The 8,149-nt window shown below is 55.2% G+C and overlaps 1 pseudogene; it reads left to right on the top strand.

Annotated features, from left to right (window-relative positions):
• The first annotated feature begins 3,334 nt into the window (after positions 1 to 3,334).
• LOC112475331 lies at positions 3,335 to 3,446 on the top strand (annotated as a pseudogene).
• Positions 3,447 to 8,149: the final 4,703 nt, after the last annotated feature.

Raw genomic sequence — 8,149 nt, 5'->3', positions numbered from 1 at the left:
TTTGCATCTTTGCATCTCCATTGCTAAAGCCCCTGACTCTCGCAGTACAGTATATGCTCATTTAATCAGTGCTACAACCACGGAATAGGAAACCTATCAAATAAACTTCAGGCTTGCTTTCCAGAGTCAGAGTCTTTAGATCGAGGAGAGCATAGTCTTCGGCTGTGTCAGGCAGTTGCTTGAATTCGTTCCTTGTCCCTTCTCTGGGGGTATCGTGATATCAGGGTGGCAGAGTGTGGGGTGCGGGACTCGGGGGTTGAGGCACGAGGCTGGAGAGGTCCGCAGGGGTCAGAGGATGAAGGAGCCAGAAGGCCAAGTGAAGATCTGAGGCAGATCCTGTACCACTGGGAGCTGCCGAGGGTTCCAGAGACCAGCATGACGTGAACACATTGCATTTGAGGGAGGTCATTCTGGGTGCTGAGCCAGCTGGAGGGTCAGGCCCGGACAGAGTCGGCACCCGGGGACTCTGTCAAGCCTGGCCCCTCGCTTCCTGCCTCCCAAGCCTCTATGCCTTCCGGAGCCCCCCTATGAACCCATCTCCCAAGAAAGGGGCCCCACATGGCACACTGAGCAAAGTCTGGGTCATCCAGCTCTGCCATTCTCTGGCTGGGTCATCTTGGATAAGTTACTTTCCCTTGCACTGTGGGCAAAGTCCCACCTGCTTCAAGGACCACACTGAGGCTCAGCCAAGGAGACACAGTGAGAGTCCTTCCTCCTTGCATAGGGCTGTGTCGTGCATGGGGTGGCTGTTTGCTCTCAGATGCTCAGACTCCCATAGCACCCACCTGAGTCAGAGCCTCGACGTGCTTCACTGCCCTGCTCCCTCCTCCAGGGACTCCACCTGCTCCCGCCCTTTCCAGGAGGCGCTGTAGGTCACATCTGGGGTTTACTCATCATTGCTCTGTGCATACAAGAGAGTGCCAGCACCTGCTGATGGTCTATCCCCAGCACTGGCATCTGCCCCTACCCTGGTTGGACCCACACTGGGGGACCTTCTTACCTGGGTCACTGCTGTGAGTCAGAGGGACAACACAGGCTCAGGACAAATAGTCTTTTACCCATCCATCCATCCATCCATCCACCCACCCACCCACTCATCCATCCATCCATCCATCCATCTATCCATTCGTCTTCACTGAGCCCCTTCTCTGTGCCAGGCAGTGCTAAGCTCTGGGGAGAGAGGGATGAATGAGACGGACTCATGCCTGCTCTCACGCAAAGCGTGTTTGTGCAGGAAAACGCAAGCATGTCAGGATGGCGGAGCGCAGGCCGCAGAGCTTGGGGGCTTGAGGCATGGGGCTGGAGTGGTCCACAGGTGTAGTCCGATGGGGGAGAAGGGCAAACACAGGTAAACAAGATCCTTTTTGACTGTCATAGTATTAGGATGGAAGGAAACAGGGCCACCCGGGGAGAGGTGCTGGAGTGTGTTGGAGTGCCCAGGGCCCCAGGGGCATGTGGGCTGGACTTGCTGGTGGGTGGGCTCAAGGGGTCCTGAGGAGCTGCAGCCAGAGAGCTCCTGGGGCATGAGGAAGGATGGTCCTCAGGTAGCTCAGAGGCTTCTGGGCAGAGGGAATCCAGATGAGAAAGACCTGGGCTCAAGTCTCGGGTCTGCCTCTCCCTGACTATGTGACTTTGGGCAAATCACTCCCCTCTGGGGCCCTCGGTTTCATCCCAATGGTACTGTCCTCTCAGTGATGATAATAATGTACTTACAAATGACATCAAATAACCATCAGAGAGCCTGGCACTCAGGAGGCGCTAGATAAACGTTCATTTTCCTGTCCATTCTCTCTTCCTTCTTCTCGCAAGTGGCTCAGGTCTCAGGTCTGCCCCTCTCTGGCTGTCGTGGTTGTCACAGCAGTTAGATGACCCTTTAGTCTGTGCCTTGCAGTCCCCCTTCCGAGGCTGGCAACCCCTGGCGTTTCACCTGACCCCGTTGTCACCTCCTGCCTCCTCCGCATTCATGGTCTTGCATGCCTCAGGGCCTTCGTTCAAGCTGCTCCCTCTGCCTGGCTCCCCTTCCCCTGGCTGACACCCCCGCCCCCCGCCCTCCTCACCCCTTCTCCTTGGGCATTCTTATCACAACACTCCTTCTTATTCGATCCTGATACTTGCCGGGATCTGGAAGGATCTTTCTTATTTCTTATTTATCTGTCTATTATCTGTCCCCCTTAGCTCGGACGTTCCAGAGAGCACGGCCTTTGTCTCACTCCCCGATGCGTTCCCAGCTCGTGGTACAGAGCCTGGCACGTAGCAGGTGCACAGCGCGTGTATTTTGCTGGGGCTGGGGTAGGGGAGCCCCTGGCCTCCTCTGCTTTAACCCACGACCCCTTTTTCAGATGTCCGTGGCGGCTTTCACTTGAGCTGTCCTTCCTTCTTCTTTTAAATTTAATTTAATTATGTTGTGGCAAGAACACTTACCGTGAGATCGACCCTCTTGACAGATCACGAAGCGTACAGCACAGTGCCGTTAGCATACGTACCGTGTCGTATGGCAGATCCCTGGAACTTACTCATCTGGCACAACTGAAACTTCATTCTCATTGAGAGCAACCTCCCTGCCCCCGCCCCGTGGCCCCTGGGCCCCCGGCGCCCACCATTCTACTCTCCTCTTTTATGAGTTTGACTATTTTAGGTACCTCATAAATGTGGAATCATGCAGTATTTGTCCTTCTGTGTCTGGCTGATTTGACTTAGCGCAGTGTCCTCAAAGTTCATCCACGGTGTTGCATATTTCAAGATTTCCTTCTGTTTTTGTGGCTGAGGAACATTCCATTGTATGTACACACCACGTTTTCTTTATCCAGTCATCTGTCAGTGGACATCGAAGATGTTTCTATGTCTTGGCTGTTCTGAATAATGCCACAGTGAACATCAAACTAAAAAGGTCCTGCCCAGCCAAGGAAACAAGTAGCAGAGTGAAAACGCAGCCTACAGGATGGAAGAAGATATTCACAAACCACATGTCTGATAAGAGAGAGAGATATACCCCAAATATATAAGGACCTCCGACAACCCAATAGCTAGAAGACTAATAACCCGATTTAAAAATGGGCTAAAGACTTGACATTTCATAGACAGTTTTCCAAAGGAGACACACAAATAGCCAACAGGTATATGAAAAGATGCTCAATGTCACTAATTATCAAGAAAATACAAATAAAAACTTTACACCCGATAGGACGGCTAGTATCAAAAAACAAACAAACAAACAAAAACAAGTGTTGGTGAGGATGTGGAGAAACTGGAACCCTTGCACACCGTTGGTGGGAATGTAAAATGTCGCACCAGCTATGGAAAACAGTACAGAGGCTCCTCGAGAAATTAAAAATCAGTCCACAGCCATGCTGCCCTGAACAAGCCGTCTGATCTCGGAAGCTAAGCAGGGTCGGGCCTGGTTAGTACTTGGATGGGAGACCGCCTAGGAAGACCAGGTGCTGTAGACGTAAAAAATTAAAAAATAAGGGATTGTAAGCTGATGAGGTCCTTGCAATCTGTGAGGTCAACCAAGGGTTGCCTCGCCTAAAAATAAATTACTTAATTAAATAGAGATTTTAAAAAATTAAAAACCGAACTACCATATAACCCAGCAATTCCACTTGTAGGTATTTATCCAAAAGAATTGAAACCAAGCTTTCTTTTGAAATGTCTTTCCCCAGGTTTCCTTGGGCCAGTGGTCACTGCCCTTCCCCACACTCAGCTCCCTGGGTCTGGGCACGTTTCGGGGGACAGCTCAGGAAGCATCTGCTGATGGGACGAACAGGCCTGGAAACTGAGGCGCCTCGACTTCTCGGTCTGGTTTCTCACTGGTGCAGTGAGGTTTGGGGGCAGGGGCACTCACTTAGGCATTAACGAGGCTTCTACCGCCACCTACCGGGCACTTACTGTCACCCGAGGAGGCCCTCCTGTCATCTGGATATTTATGTATAAGTAAATGCCTACGACAACAGCCATAACAGCCAGGACTTACTAAATGATTACTCTGTCAGACATCGTACCAGGTGCTTTTAAGGCATAGTCTGCAGCACCCTTGAAACACGGCTGGAGTTACCCTCCTGTATTTACACAGAGGGATGAGACCCCCGAGAACGCTCAAGATCACACAGCTCGTGAATGGCCAGTCTGGATTCCAACCTAGGCCCCAGTAGGGCTGAACAGTGTCCTAGAGAGGGGATGTGAGAACGAAGTGGAGGGCCACGGAAGGTTCTGGAAACTACTTCTGGCACCCTTCCCAGGAAGGATCACTCAACAGTTATGGGGAAACTGAGGCAGGCGGGAGTAGAGAACCTAGACCTCGGCCTTGCGGGGTGGAGGGGCAGAGGGGAGACCCACCCAGGCCCTGAGCCCGGTGCCCTGGGGGCGCAGGTGATCAGCTGGGGAAGGGAAGGCAGACCCGCTCACAGGTGTCGCTGGCCTGTGTCAGCCCCTCATGTCCTAGGGGCCTGAAGGTCAAGCTGGCACAGTGGGTGGCAGAGACCGCTGGGCGTGTGCCCTGAAATGCTGGCTTGCTGCCGTCTGCCACGTCGGGAGGCCCCTCCAATGGGGAACAGCTGGCTCTGCCACTTTCTAGCTCTGCGATCTTAGGCAACTTCCTTCAGCTCCCCGAGCCTCAGTTTATCCTTCTGTGAAACAGGTCCAATCGCAGTCCCTACCTACTTGGGTTCGACTGGGAACCCAGTGAAGTCACATACATGAAGCCCAAGCACATAGTCAGCGCTCGAGAAACGGTGTTGAAGGCCCCCGGGGGTCACTTGAAGGCCCCCAGGGTCACATACCAGCCACGCCTCGAGGCCGAGGAGCCAGTGCTGTGTGATGGTGCTGCAGAGCTGGGGAAACTGAGTCACTGGGCCAGGAAGTGCCTGGGCCCAGGCTACAGCCTGAGTCACAGGCTTGATACTGGGGAACCCTCCTTGAAGCCACCTCCAGAGATGCTTCGTGCCTCTGTCGGCTGGCTTCAGTTGCCCCCTCTCCTCCCGTGCCACCAGCCAGAGAGTGTTTACGAAGGAGCCCCCCGCAGCCAGACTCCATCACCGGTACCCAACCCATGATCGATACTCTGAGACGCACGTTCATCCCTGCTCTGCAGATGAGGCAGCTGAGGTTTGGAAGGGGAGGCGAGTGGCCCAGGGTCACACGGCTGTGTTGGGATAGGACCCTGATTCACTCCCAGCAGTGTGCTGGCTTCCGCCCCCAGCTCAGGCCCGGGATCAAAGGCAGCACTGCAGGAAGCCTTTCCCACCCCGACTTCCCTGATCTAGGACACGCTTTGACGTCAGCACGTCCACATTCCCGCCCTGCAGCCCCAGGGCGGGGGCATCGATTTCCTCCCTCTGGCGTGGGCATCACAAACAGGAAGCTGGGTCACGGGGATGGGTCCGGCCAGGGCTTCGGGAGGAGGGGGTGGCAGTCCAGGCCAGGCGTCAGTCCCCAGCCGGGCGCCTACCTGGTTCAAGGGGCACCCAGGGAGGGCCTGTCACAATGTGCCCCCAGGGTCACACTCTTCCTAAAGTGCTTACAAAGGGCCTTCAGGGATGTGGTCACAAACTGTTAAGATGAAGATTAATCTCACTGAATCACAATGACGGCTGTGCGGGCTTGAGGGCTAGACCCGCTGCGCCCTCATTTCATTCTTATAAACGATCCTCTTATCTCCCCTGAATGGATGAGGAAACCGAGGCCCTGGCAGGTTAAATCAGTTGGCCAAAGTCCCGCCTGTGTGTCGTGGGTGGGGTTTGGACGCCTGAGGCTCCGGCCTGGACTTTCAGCCCCTGCTCAACACTGCAGAAACCCGATCGGATCTCTCCTGGGCTAACTAACCCCTTCCTTGGCTCCCCTCGACCCCAGGGACGAAAATCCTATGCCCTGCACACCCAGCCATTTCTCATTTCGGAAACCACTCTGTGTTCCATCGTGACCACCTTTTATACAGGAGGAATGCAAGGATCGAACAGGGGGCAGAATTTGCATCAGGTCACAGAACCAGTGAGGGGCAGGGTCAGTCACACTGGGTCAGCCCCAAGGTTCCAAGCCTGAGGTTCCCACACGTGGTGCTGAGGAATGGGGCGGAAGTCCGTTCAGATGGCAGCTGGCAGCTTCTCGGGCCCCACCTGGGAGACGCAGGGGAAGGGCCTGGGAAGCTGCATTGTTTGTTAGTGATCGCCCTGCTCCCCAACCCCCTGCACCCGCGGGGCTGTCCGAGGGGTCCCAGTTGTCACAGAAGCTGCCATACTTCCGTCCTGTGGGGTTTCTCCAGCGGGCGGGCCTTGTCTGTCTTGGGCTCAGGTCAGCCGGGGCCACCCCTCTCCCCCGCCCCGCCCCGGTGGAGCAGCCCCGCCTTCTCGCTGCTCTCCCCTTGGTCCAGCGGTGGCGTCTCAGCGCTTGTTCCTCACCGCCACGTTCCCCACGCCTGAGGACAGGCGGTGCAGAGGGGGGCTGTCACCTTCGATTGTCTCTCAGAATGCCCTGGGGGGCTTTTAGACACACATGGCCAGGTTCACCCCCTAATTTCTGATTTGGAGGTCAGGGTGGGGCCCCAGAGCATGCATTTCTTCTTGTTTTAAATTTTTTTTTGGTGAAGCCACCGGATGTCCCTATAATTTCTTCAACGAAAAGCACAAATTCTCCATATTCTTAAACGAGGACCTGTAAGTTCGTAGTGCCATATACATTCAGCAATAACTGACCACCGACTTGACTGAGGATTTATTTCTGGGTCTTTTCTAGAAGTTTCAGCATAGCTTCTTTCTCCAAACCCTGATGCTCCGCTCGCGTCCAGCCTATCCCTGATGGCATCTTCCCGATGGTGCAAAACAGTCATCTCCGGGTCATTCAAGGTGCACCTTGACATAGGACTCTTTGGGTTAGTTTCAAAATCTCGTTTGGCGTCATGCCGTTTCTCGGCAGGCCTGCACGCTCGCTAGCAGTCACCGTGTGTAGCACTGACAGAGCCGGTTTGGAGGGAAGGATGGCTCCAGGGGGGTGATCTGCCGGTCCTCGGGAGAGCATGAATTTCTCACAAGCGCCCAGGCCGCGCGGCTGCTTCAAGGACTGCACTTGGAGAACCACCCGTGTGGAGGAGGCCGGATGCAGGGGAGGCAGGCAGGGGGCGGGCATGTGAGTCACCGCACGCCACCAGGTACAGCTGCTCCTCAGCTTCTCATCTAGCGAACACGGGAACAAGGATATCTACCTCTCAGGGTCGTTTGTACGTTTGAATGGCACGTGAGAGAAAGGGACCAGGATTTGTCCGCCTCCCCCCCCCTCCCCCCCAGTGAGAAGTCCTTTTTCAGGCTGGTTCTTTCCACCGAGCAAATACATCTAGTTCTCCCCTGAGGCCCCTGGGGTCCGGTGCCCATAGGGGACAGAACCCGCGCAAGCCTATGGCAAGCCCGAGTCCGCTGAGAGATTTCTCAGGTTAGGGCGCCCTCTGGTGGTCGGTGTGCAAAGGCGAGGAAGGCACGGAGTCCGGCTTCAGAACTTGATACCGCCTCTGCTAAGGGATTTATTATTCCTTGATTCATCCATCCATCCATTTCACAAACGTTTTTACTGTGCCTACTGAGTGTTCGCCCCGGGGACCGTTGGGACCATGACACGATGGCTGCTCTGTCCAGGAGGACAGAAGTCACTCACATGCCTATGCAGATGTATAAATACAGCCTCTATTAGAAGCGCATGGAGGCGCACGAGACTGCGTGCCGGAGCCACTGGCCTGTGGCCCAGTCAGCCAGGGTTCCTGAGACGAGAGGCTTGATTCAGAGTTAACTAGAAGGGGGTGGGCTGGGGACACACAAGGTGCAAAGGCCCTGAGTGGGGAGGAAGCCTGCTGAGCATGCAGGCTGGACCGGAGCTGAGTGGGGCAGGTGGGAGGGGGGCAGCGGTGGCAGAACGGCTGGGGAGGTGGGCAGGAGGGACCGTTCAGGGCCCCCTGAGCCTCAGCAGGGAGACTTCTTATCTCCTGGGTGCATCAAGGTGGAGTCACGGTTAAGGGTGGGGGCTCTGGCCCCAGGCTTCCTGGATTTGAATCCTGTCTCTGCCTTTTGCCAGCTGAGTGACCTTGGGCAAGTTGCTTTGGCTCTCTGTGCCTCAGTTTCCTCATTCAGGAAATTGGGATGGTAGCTGGTAACCAAGCTCCCTTCACGGGGCTCCT

The sequence above is a fragment of the Pteropus alecto genome, unplaced genomic scaffold, assembly GCF_000325575.1.
Source record: "Pteropus alecto unplaced genomic scaffold, ASM32557v1 scaffold40, whole genome shotgun sequence".
NCBI classification, from domain to species: Eukaryota; Metazoa; Chordata; class Mammalia; order Chiroptera; family Pteropodidae; genus Pteropus; species Pteropus alecto.
Note: the sequence above shows the minus strand (reverse complement) of the source record. Positions and strands in the feature narration are given on the sequence as shown.